Source organism: Ambystoma mexicanum, chromosome 2q (genome assembly GCF_040938575.1).
Source record: "Ambystoma mexicanum isolate Mex_15411 chromosome 2q, UKY_AmexF1_1, whole genome shotgun sequence".
In the NCBI taxonomy this organism is placed as follows: Eukaryota; Metazoa; Chordata; class Amphibia; order Caudata; family Ambystomatidae; genus Ambystoma; species Ambystoma mexicanum.
In genome coordinates, this window is record NC_090924.1 from 228,062,237 (window position 1) to 228,075,072 (window position 12,836).

General features: G+C 46.7%; 1 protein-coding gene across 1 annotated transcript in view; it reads right to left on the bottom strand.

The window, feature by feature from the left end:
- The window catches only part of PDILT (protein disulfide isomerase like, testis expressed), a 286,134-nt gene that overhangs the window by 116,241 nt on the left and 157,057 nt on the right, over nucleotides 1-12,836 (bottom strand). The window lies entirely within an intron of this gene.

The window sequence follows — 12,836 nt, forward strand, 5'->3', positions numbered from 1 at the left end:
GGAAGGGCATTTCAAAGGCGAGCAGCAGCCACCAAAAAAGAGCACTCCCCCAACACGGGAGTGCTTGAAGCGAGGAACGGAGATCAGATAGGCTGAGGAGGAGCAGTGGCGGCGTGAAGGGACATAAGGACATTTGTATCATTTAGCTACTCAGGCCCAGTCTGATGGAAAAGTCCGGTGAACAATGCATAGGCCCTTAAAATCCACTCGCTGGGACACTGGTAGCCAATAAAGCAAGGTAAGGTGACAAGAGGCAGATGAAAGGCGGGGGTTTGGGGGTCCCAAGGCTACCGTAGCTGCAGCATCTGCAAGCGTTGGAGAAGATAGACTGGCTGGGCCAGGTAAATTGTGTAGCAGTAATCAAGAGAGCCAGACGTAAAGGTGGACAAAACCAAAGGGCGAAGGTAAAGGGGCAGAAAGGGAAGGACATGCCGAAGGGTACGCAGTTTGAAGTGAACCTCCTGGCAGACTGCACTCACCAAGGGCTCTATTGACAATGAGGCGGGCAGCTTAACCCACAAGTTCTTAACAACCCGGCAGGGAGTAGGAAGGGGGCCCAGCTCAGCTGGCCAGAAGTCAACAGACCAAAGTGGGCAGACCGTGGTCGACCCAATTAGCAGCACCTCCCTTTTGTCACTGTTGAGACACAGCTAATTGTCTGACATATAGGTGTGGATTGCAAGCAAGCAAGAATGGCAGATGAAGGAGATAGAGGGGAGAGAGAAATGAAGGTGCATCAGGACCTGAGTGTCATCTGCATAGGAATAGCACCGAAACTGGAAAGATTGAATACGTTTAACTAGAGGTTGAATATATAAATTGAAAAGAAGAGGAGAACGAGCAGACCCCTGAGGGACACCAAAAGTAGCAGAAGACTTAAAGAGGCAGAGGAAAATGGACTGTGAACAGTCAGAGAGAAAGGAACGAAACAAATTGAGGACAGAGTCAGTGATGACTGCAGAGGCAAGCCTGTTGACCAAGATAGCATGGTCGACTGTGTCAAATACGGCTGAGAGATCTAATATTATCAGTGCACTGACACCGCCTAGAACAGCCATCTGGGCAAGGTCATCAACCACTGAGACAAGAACGGACTTGGTTCCCCGGTTGGGGCAAAAGCCAGATTGGAATGGGTCAAGAAACCCAGAATCCTCTAGAAATTAGCAAAGCAAAGGGGTGACTTAAGCCTCAAGAAGTTTCATGGGAAATGAAAGCAAAGAAATAGGCTGGAAATTAGACAAAAGAAGGGGATCCAAGTGAGGTTTTTTCTGTAAAGGAATAACCAAAGAGTGATTCAAGATAGCGGGGATCAAACTAGAAGAGGAGGAAGAATTAATAGCCACAGTAAGAACAGGAGCAATAGATGGGATGACCTATTTAAGAATGGCAAATGGGATGGCATCAACCAGGGATGCTGATTCAAGACTATGGGTAGCAAAGATATTGTCAGGCGCCAGAAATCAAGGAAAATTCTCCCAGACCATGGCCGGCACAGGGTGACTCTGAGAAAGAGCTGGTCGTCAAGGGGAGCCACCAAGATCCAAAATCTTCTGGCGGATAGAGGCAATCTTAGCTTGAAAAAAGAAGGATAAAGAATTGCACAGCATTTGGGAGGTTACCACCGGACGTGAGGGGGGCAACTAAGGAAAGGGACTGAACTAATTTAAACAGTTCACGGGGCGAGTTAACAGATAAAATAACCCGTGAAGTGTAATGAATGCAATTTACATTCATGATAGCTCTCTGATAGGCAGCAGAGGCTTTACACAGCGCCACATGGGCGTGAGGGCAATCCGAGCCTTGCCAGTTAGGTTCCGCCTGGCGGCGAAGAAGGCGGAGAGCAGAGTGCTCAGGTGTAAACCACAGCTCAAAAGGCTGACCCGAGGCTTGACTGATTTAAGAGGAGCCAGTAGGTCTGCTGTGGAGGTCATGGCAGCGGAAAAAGATGAAAGATCAGGGGAGCTATTGGAAGCCAAAAAAACTATTGACGTTAGAAGGGATGTCAACCCTAGAGACAGTGAACCAGCAGCGAGATGGAGGACGATGAAGGACCGGAACCGTATTCACAGGACGCAACTTGAACATTAACGTTGTGATCCTGCGATCAGACCATGACACCATGAAAGCGGGAAAATGGAGAACAGGGCAGGTGGAGCAAACAGAAGATCCAGTGAGTTACCCTCTGAATGCGTGGGGCCCAGGACCTGTTCACAAATATTAAAGTCGGAGAGGGCTGCAACCAGCCGAGCCGCCTGGCGATCCAAAGGGACATTCGGATGCATGTCAAAATCGCTGAGCACAAGATTACTGTAGCGCGTTTGAAGATCTTGTCTGTGATTGGGATGAGTCGTTGTCGAGGTGAAGAATGGAATAATCAGCGGGAAGGGCCTCTACTACCAGGGGAGCGGAGGAGGCATGAAGCCATGTCTCTGTGACACATACTAGATCTGGCCAGTGTTCATGGAGGAGTTTGTAACACGGCAAGACGTGAGGGAGCGCGTGTTAAAAATGAAACATCTAACAGCAGCTGCAGCCGTCCCACAGGCAGCGACAACCTGCTTGACAGGACCAACCCAATTGACAGGGAAGATAGTGTCCATAGGGTCCAGTAACACCAAAGCCATGCAGGAGTAACTCAGCCCAGAATGAAAGGGGATGCCATCTGTAGCGCTGATGGGCAGGACTTTTGCTGGACTTCGGCACTGGCAAGGCGCTTCTGCTGCGCCTCCGTGAGGGAGGCAAAGAAGAAAGGCACATACTGTCGCCAGGAGCCAATCGGCTTCCGGTACAAGGCAGCAACAGCGAGGAAAGACTTGCGAGGTGAGTGCAAGAATCACTGGCGTAACAGGGGCCCCCACAGCCCCCGCGGGGCGGGGGGCCCACGCTGGCACATGTCCTGGGAGGGGGCCCCACTTGAAGAGAAAAAATGAAAAAATATCTTTTTTCAATTTTTTATTTCTTTTTGAAATCACTCTGCCTTCATAAAGACATTAATTCTGTGACAGAAATCATGTCTTTATGAAGGCAGAGTGACTACAAAAAGAAACTTTCTTTTTGAAGTCCGAGGGCTCCCTCGACCCGATGACATGGAAGACCCCAGGCTGGAGGCCTCCATATCATGGGGTGGGGGAGCCCCATGACTTCAAAACGAAATAGTTTGTCCTTAATGGAAATAATTTCTTTATGAAGTCAGAGTGATTTCAAAAAAGGAAAAATTTCTTTTTGAAGTAATAGGGCTCCTCAAACCCATGACTTGTGCGTGTGTGAGTTTATTGTGAAAGGGTGTACACTTAAATGTGTAGGTGGCTGCCTGTGTGAGTGTATGGTGAAAGGGTGCACACAAATGTATGGGTGACTGGGAGCATGCGTGTGTGGTGAAAGGGTTCACACTTAAATTTATGGGTGGCTGCCTGGGTGTGCCTGCATGGTGAAAGGGTGCACACTTAAATGTATAGGTGGCTCTCTGTGTGAGTGTAGGGGGGAAGGGTGCACACTTAAATGTATGGGTGGCTGCCTGGGTGTGCCTGCATGGTGAAAGGGTGCACACTTAAATGTATAGGTGGCTGCCTGTGTGAGTGTATGGGAGAAGGGTGCAAACTTAAATGTGTGGGTGGGTGCCTAGGTGTGTGTGCCTGTATGGTGAAAGGGTGCACACTTAAATGTATGGATATGATATGATATGGCATTTATAACGTGCCTATACACAAGTGTTTCAAGGCGCGACTGGGTTTGCCTGTATGGTGAAAGAGTGCACACTTAAATGTATGGATGGCTGGGTGTGTGTACGTGTATATGCTGAATGGTGTGTGTGCTTGTGTTCAGGGGCACAATAAAACTCACATTTCGGGGGGCTGATCCTTGAAATGTTGGGAGAGGCGCTAACTTCACAGGCAATGGGGGAGGGGCACACTTATTTGTTTGGGGGCATCTAACTTCTTTACGCATTTTAATGAGACTATTCTAGTACAGCTTCAATGTTACAAGCGGTTAACTCTCTCCTTTAAGTGTGAAAGCACCCACTTATGAACTGCTGTGAGAATGAACAGTCTCCTGTTCCCTTTTTACCTTTCCAGTCACTTCCCTGGCATGAAAGTACTTAGCCCACATCACAATTTAAATTGCTATTTGAATGCAGGTACTAACAGTGAAATGCTTTATGTTAGTAATTGCTGGGACCTTGTTAACAGCGAAACCCAGGTGCCGTTTAACATCTGTGTCCTGTTCTGTCTGGCAACGGCTCTGTAGGTCAGCCAGGTTGAGTCAACATGGCCCAACATTTCTGGGGGTGAGTGCTGCAGCCCAGTCAACTCAATATTGTTAAGCCCCTACTTGTGTTTAATGCCTTAATTACTTATTGGTAATTATAATTACTCCTAGCCCTATTCTTCCTCGTCCCTGTACTTGCGTATGAGGCAGTACTTGTGTATGAGGCACTATGTCTCATACACAGGTACTAAGATGAGGTAGAGGTACATGGAGGTAATGCCTGATTTAGCTACCTGTATCTTCATTACTCCTAATCCCACTCTTCCTCATCCCAGCACTTACCCATGAGGCAATGAGCCTCAAACGTAAGCTCTGGGACAAGGAAGAGGGACGTGAAGGTAATTCTGGGCCAATGAGCTGATTTTGGAGGTTGGTGTAGGGCATGGGAGGGAAGGCGGATGAGTGGGGGGCGGGATTGTGCGATAAATCATAATGCTTGTCCATGTCCAGGCTAAGCAGGCATGATATGTGATATTAGTGGCTAGAGAGGCATTTTGGTGCAGCCAGTCTAGTTATTCCTCAGTTTGGTATGACTTTTTTTTAACTGGGCATTTCTGATAAAGCAGTCCTGCTAAGTGTAATTACCTGGCTAGACTGGCATTTGGGTGCTGCCAGTCTATCCAATTCTTACTGCAGCATTGTATATTTTTTGGGGCATCTGTGATAAAATATGATATAAGTCTATTATTACACACCTGTACACATGTGTTTCTAGGCGCGACAAGAAAGGGAGGGAAGATAGAGGGAGGATAAGACAAATTATCTTACTAGGCCTTGTGTCATTCAGATCATGCAAGTGCGAGAACAAGAAATGCAAGGACAAAGGGAGGGGGGATGTACAAGGAAGAAGGGATGGGAAAACAGGTCAGTAATGCTCTGAGTAAATGCAGTGGAAGAGGGGGATGGCCTCTTTTAATATGTTTGTCTTTTCTTAAATACCGACAAACCGATTCTTTCAGCATTGATATAAATTCACTTTAATTTAAAACAAACATTTTAAACTTCAATTTTACACAATATTTTTCGAAAAGTCAATTATTGGACCAAAGTTTTGAAAACATTACCATACTCGCTACAAAGCAAGGTTCGACTTACATTTCCACTTTCCTACCATTCACTCACTTTCATTCTACATTCCACTCATAACTCATGTTCACTTTTTTTCTGACCATTCACATTTGGTCACCCTAATCTAATGTCGCCTTTCAATCGAGTTCCTTGTATCTTCTAAAAGGTAACTCAGTCTGTGTAGCTCTAATCTCACAGATATCATCGACACGTGTTTCAGTTGTCTCTGGACTACATTTTAAGCCCCCTAATGAAGCAACCTTCTTCAGGACGGGAGAGACAGCAACCTCTCTATGTACAGTCTCGTTTGGTAGGGTGAGCCACAGCACCTCTGCTGTGTAATCTGTGGGGGTGAATCAGACTATGGATTTTATCCACCTTCGCCTACAGGTACAAAACCACCAGAGTCTGGATCAGAATCAAGCAGTGGAACACTCGATCATCCAGCTAGCATGTCATCTTTTTCATATCAGAATCAACTCGTCTCTATCAGGGATCTTTCTTTAACATCATGTGGTTCCCAATAGCCATGTTAATTCAATTTCCACCAAGTGTCTTCTTTATCAGGCGACCACTTCTTTGGTGCCTAGTCAAAAAATAGGTGCACCGGGATCACTATTTCACTTCTCGTGCCCTGGCTTGCGTCTTCTTTCTCGACTCCAATTCCTCTCGCGTCAGACGGTATTTATGAAAAGACAAACTTATTAAAAGAGGCCATCCCCCTCTTCCACTGGTCCATTGTGTAGAGTTTTGTGATAAGTTGAGCCTGAAGGACCAGGTGTTGAATCAGGCATTCCCTTTTGATTGTTTCTGAGTAAGTGTAGCCAGGGCAGTGCAGCTCTGGGTAGTGCAAGGAGAACAAGGGACTGTAGGGTTACAGCTACATTCCCAATGAGAAGGATCTCCATCTTACTGGCACTAGGCAGAGATCGTTGGAGGCGCACCAATCCTGAATCACGGATAGACAGTCAGGAATGAGCGAGAGATGAGAGGAGCCTGAAGCAAAGCTGAGTGCCATCCGCATAACACTGAAAGTTAGAGGAGAAGGTAGAGATCAGGTGGGCCAAAGTGGCCAAGTAGTGGTTGAAAAACGAGGTTGAGAGGATAGGGAATGCCACAGGTAGAGAGAGAGGTGGCGGAGAGAAATGGACCAAGTTGGACCTGGGAGGGGAAGTCCAAGAGGAAGGAGGTCAGCCACTCCAGGGCCTGATCCGTGATACCCAGGTTCTCACGTAGTCGGTTGATCAGGATGGTGTGGTTGACTGTGTCAAAAGTAGAGGAAAGATAATGGAGGATTAGGACAGAATGAATGCTGGAATCAAGGTTAGAGAGCAGATCTGGGTGTTCAGGAGAGCAGTTTCCATGCCTCTGACAGCTCTGAAGCCAGATTGATGGTCATGGAGACAGCCAACAGATTCAATGTGGAGAGTAAGCTGGGAGATGGCCAGCTTTTTTCCAAGCGTTTGCCCAGGAAAGGGGTGATGGAGATTGGGCGATAGTTTACCGGACAGGTAGGATCGGCAGACGACTTCTTGAGGAGTGGGTGCACAAGGTAGTGCTTAAGGGGAGAGGGGAACGTTCCAGTGGTGAAAGAGTGATTACAGAAATCGGCTAAGGCTGCAGCGAGGGTGTTAATATGGTCCTTGATAGTTCTCAAGGAGCAGGGGAGAACCTGTTTGAACGACACTTTCATGGATTGGACTTGTCTAGAAACCTTGTCAGGTGTTGTCAGACAGAAAGAGGAGGAAGGAGGAGGGGAGGTAGAGATGGCCAAAGGGGGTCAGAGAGAGGAAGAGGGTGAGGAAGAGTAGATAGTGGACAGGATGTCCTGAGTTTTAGCAGAGAAGTGAGAGGCTAGAGCCATACAGAGGGCCTGGGAGGGAACAGGAGAGGTGTAGACCGCAACAGGATTGATCAGTTCCGTGCAGATTTTCAAGAGTTTGTCCGTGTTGTTAGAGGCCACAGAGTCGTGGGCTTGAATGTGTGCTCTCTTCTTGATGAGTGTTATTGCATCGACTGGCATTTTTGTGCAACCAGTCCAGGTGTGTCTAAATGTGGCCATGGCATGCTTTACTGTAATGTTATTATGTGTCTACACTGGTCTACATTGTGCAGCCAGTGGGACATGTTTTCAATGTGGGATGGGATATTTAATAGCAAAGCATTAATGTTCCTGTGCACTGTTGGTGACTTGCATGTATTGGATTGGTGTTACCCTACAAAACAATTGCAAACACTCTGGCTTTTTAGCCAATTTCTCTCAGAAAGTGTGCTGTGTAACGCATTAAAACACATATTTATATATTTCTCCTAGTGCAGGGTGTGGCATACCCCTTCAGCAGCACGTTCATGCCTATTGTGCAAGCGTGATAATCTAGGATGGTCCAGAGTGTAGCATGAACCATGATTTGTTGCCGAGTTGGGGGGAGGGGCCCGCAGCATGGCTCGCAGGGGGGCCCCCACATTTTGTGTTACGCCACTGGCAAGAATGAAAGTAAAATGAAAGCAGCCCTGCCGGGTGCAAGCCCCGCAGGCAGCGCGTGAGGCCAGGCAAACTCAGACCGCAGGAGTGGTTTACGAGAAACATAAGTAAAAATTGAAAATAAATGTAATGACATAAATTAATAAAATAAAATTAACTTTAAAAGCAAGCTGAATGTGAAAATTAGATTGAAAAACTGGCACCAGTGATGCAAAGAATGCGACCTCTAAAATGAACTAAATAGAATATAAATTAATATAAAATGAATATAAAATGCACAAAAAGTGCTAAAAGCGGAAGCTGTGGTGCAGAGCAACCACGTCCAGCTCGTCGGTTGAGTTGGAGGAGAGAGAAGGAATAATTGGCAGGTGATGATCAAGGTTGCAAAGTGTTCACTCTGGTTTACACTTTTCCACTTCCGCTGAGTCAAAGCTAGCAGTTGGTGCTATGTGGCAATCGCTGGAAGGGAAGATTGTGCAACAGAATCGACGCAATTTGATATGTACCCATAGAATTGCAGCCCTGTGTTGAGAATTCTGTGCATGAGTTGAAAAATAAATATATATTCCCAGAATTCAATCAAGGACAGAATCAGTGAATGAAAAACATCAGTGTTAATTGCTCGTGAAACCGTCCTCATCTACAGCACTCTACACTCATCCCAATTTGCCACACATAACTCTATCTCATCCTACAACTTAACACCAAATCTACCCCCACCGCACCTACTCTTCTCCACCTCACCCTGTCTATTCCAACCTCACCCCACCCTACCGCACCTCAACTTACTCTGCTCCAAGGACATCTACAATCTACCCCTACTCAAATCTACCTCAACTACCTCAACCCACTACTCTACCTGACTCTGCCCCCACCCCATTCTACATCACCTCACCCTCTGTTAACACCTCATCCAACCCTACCACACTCAAGCTGACTCTACCCTCACCAAAGAATGTCCTTATATAACTCTATCCCCACTTCACTCTACATCCAAATCACCCACTCTAACCCTATCCACTGTATCCCTACCCCGGCACTATACCCATCCTCACACTACTCAACTCCAACCCACTCTACTCACAATCTCATCTCAAACTACCCCACTTGTTCTCCCTCACTCAACTCTTCCCCACCCACCTTACTGTTCTACAACAGCCCCCAACCACGCTACCTCTGGCCACTCTACCCTCGCCTATCCAACCATACCACAATGTACACCTGCCCCATGTACACTCACCTTATACATCTATCCACAACACACTCTATCCCAAATAACTTCCCCCATTCTACCTCTACCCAACCCAGGGACCATTCCACTACTCAACCCCATCAAGGCTATACCCTCACCCAACCTACAAAATTTCACCCAAACTCTGCACTCATCCCACACCACCCGACCCCACCTCGCCCAACTCTACACCCAGAATCGATCCTAGTGCATCGCACTCTAGACCAAACAACTCTATGTCACACACTCAACTTTATTCACACCACACTCTACTATGTCACTTCAATCTACACCTGTTCAACTCTCACCCACTTCACCTCCCCCTCCGATGCTACCACCACCCTACTCCACTCTACCCCACCTTCCCCCAAATTCGACCCCACCACCTTACACTCTAACCCACTCCATCCCACATGGACCCACCCCACTCCATTAAACCACCAGCACCTCTACCTCGATCACTCTACCGCCACTCCTCACTCCACAAACCATACTACTCCGACCCATACTACTGCACCCCACTCTACCAACATATCACCCTCACTCCACTCTACCCACTGTACCCTGCTCCTCTAGTCTAATCCAGCCCACTAGACCTCCACCCAGGCCACCCTATCTCATACCACTGTACCTCCACCCAGGCCACCCTATCTCATACCACTGTACCTCCACCCAGGCCACCCTATCTCATACCACTCTACCTCCACCCAGGCCACCCTATCTCATACCACTCTACCTCCACCCAGGCCACCCTATCTCATACCACTCTACCTCCACCCAGGCCACCCTATCTCATACCACTCTACCTCCACCCAACTTACATCATGAAAATAATTCCTTTAGAGAAGGATATGGAAAAGAAATGTTCGGAGTAAATTAAGGCAAAAATGTGAATGTCCAAACAATAAACAGCGTTATAAGTCCCCACACAGTTTATGTAAAACATACGAAAAACGTAAAAGACCAAATTCATCATCTTCACTTGCCTTTTCACCTGAGCTAAATGGCCAGGCTTGGACATGCCAACTTGAACATTGGCATGAATTAATAGTGTTTACCACCTGGCTGGGCGTGCCAGCGATTCAGTATCCTGAAAGCCATGCTGAATCTTCTAGAATAAGTGTGTTCCAGGGCACATAAAAACTGCTATTCTGCACACTGACACCGGCCCTACACCAAACCTCACCCCAACTTACCTCTGCTCAGGACCTGCACCCCGCCTTCCTCTCCTGCCTCCCTAAAGATGCCACCACGGCAAAGGAGAATGGAATCCCCTTACCCTCCAAGCCCCTTTCACGTCACCATGGCGTCCATCTTGAGTCATCCTGATCTTTGCTTTGATGGATGAGTACACCATTGTGTCTGGCCACCCATTAGGGGAAACATCATCTTTCCTTGAAAAACATCACGTTCGCACCACAGGAACAGGCCAGGTGAGAATGCCATTAAGGCAGTGTGGTGGTAGGGGCAGGCTGGTGATAGCCCTACGCCCTCACTAAAGCATGTGCTTCAATTGGGCCCATAGTGCCTTGAGAAGCCATTACATCTTCAGGAGGCATAGGCATGCTGTATTTGACGGCTAGGGACGCAACAGCCCAACCTAATTTAGTGATAGATTTGCGGACTTCGCAAAAGCATGAGAATTCACTATCTGCATCACTTTCGCCCTCCATAATTGGGCCATTGACGCCTCTGTGGGCTACAATCTCAGCAGATAGTTGACCACATCCAGCATTCAATGAGGGGAGCAGCCTAGAAACACTTATGTACAGGCGCTGTAGAAATGCCCCATAATAAGAGATGAAAAGGATGTGCAAAGTTTTGTTTTTTAAAAATTGTTAAATCAATTAAATACAAATAAAATAAAATAAAAAAAATGCCACATCATATCAGATTGTATTTATGCTCCAATACAAAAGTTATGATTTCAAAGCACCCAGGAAGGAGGAAGAGCACGAAAAAAACACATCAACATTTCTCAAATTTATTTTGATGTCGCACCCTTCCATTTGCTTTTGTGACCTTTCAGAGATTATTTTACTGTCATTTAAGGTCACCTAAGTCTGTGCCAGTTGTTCAATATGTATGCTCAAAAACTTTGATCGCATAAGTGCGCAATTATACAATTGAAGGCTGTATTGTTCCAAGAGAAATGAGAAAAGCCAATGGCAACCTTGAGAGCTTGATATGTGCACACGCCTAATTGCACTATACTTTATGTTTTTTTTAGCGCTGCATGCCGGGAGACCTCAGAGCGCACAAAGAATGTGCCAGATGGTCGAATGGATCTGAGGGTCAGGGGGAGTTCGTTCCATGCAGTCAAAGCAGGCACCCTCGTATTTCTGGAGTTTGTAGCGTGGGAGGGATAAACAGTGAGTATTGTTAGATCGCAGGACTCTCTAGACCGGTGCCTTCAGGATGTGAGCTCCTATGTATTTAGGTGCAGCTCCATTCATGCATTTGTGGATTATGGTCAGTGATTTGTAGAGTACCTTATTTTTCACTGGAAGCCTGTGCAGGTCTCGTCTCACATCAGAGATGTGATGATACTTGCCTAGCCCACATACTGCCCGAACAGCACCATTCTGAGAAATGTGTAGTTTGTTGATGTTGGAGGCAGACATGCCAGACTTAAAACTATTACACTAGTCTAATTTGGAGTGGACAAGTGCAGAGGCAATCGCAGCTTGATTCACCACAGAAAGATATGGGAGAATTGGTCTAAGTAGAGGGTTCAGCCAGGCACAGGCAGATTGTAGATGTGTGATGTGTTTGTCGAAAGTGAGCTGAGAATCGAAAAATATAGCCAAGGCTTTAACATGGGAGGCTACTGGAATTGAACAACCAGCAATACAGAAATAGTTGTAAGAGGCAACCAACTTCTTTAACCTCGGTCCTGAGCCAAGGATCAGCAGCTCTGTCTTGTTGTGTTTCAGTGCCAATGATTGTGTTATTATCCAGGATTGGATTGAGGCAAAGATTTAATTTACCAACTGGGTATCCTTGGTTTAGTCCCCTGAGAGTTCCATCATGACCTGGTTGCCGTCCGCATAGTTTGTATAGCGGAAGCCTATACTGTCCAATAGGTCTAAAGAAGGCCTGGTGTAAGTAGAGGAGAGGCACGCTCCCTGTGGGACAATACAGGTCTGATGGACGGGGGATGTGTGGAAACCTTCGATAGCAACCCTGGTCACATGGGAGGAGAGAAAGGACTCCATCTAGGAGCCAGCACATTTGGAAAGATGGCCAAACTCGATCAACCTTCTGATGAGCAGGAAGTGGTCTATGAGACTGAACACAGTGGACAGGTCGAGAAGCATTAGTACCACGACTCGCCCGCTGTCGATTATACTTGATATATAGGACTTAAAATCGAGCAGTGCTGTCTCTGTTCCGTGCCTGGCACGAAAATCTGATTGTCGAGTGCCCAAGACACAGTGATTCTGAATAGATCAACAATGCTCAGTATTTTAAAGAGAGCCCCGTCCTTGGCCCAACTGGTATCCCACGATATAGAGTACATAGAATTCTGGAATGACTACGGTTTAGATAAAGTGGTGCTTCACTGTAAGTCAAGTCTGGTAAGTGATCAGATTTTGACGGTGGCAGACTTTATTAGATCTCACATTTTTCAATTCACCCCAAAACAACAGGAGAGTCTACCACAAAGAGTGATGCTGCCAAAACTTCAGCATTCATTCTGCCCTGACTCGGTTCCACCTCTTAAAATCCAGTGTTTTCGAGGTGAAAATGTGAAAAGACAGATACTTACTAGGACAGCGGTAAGTA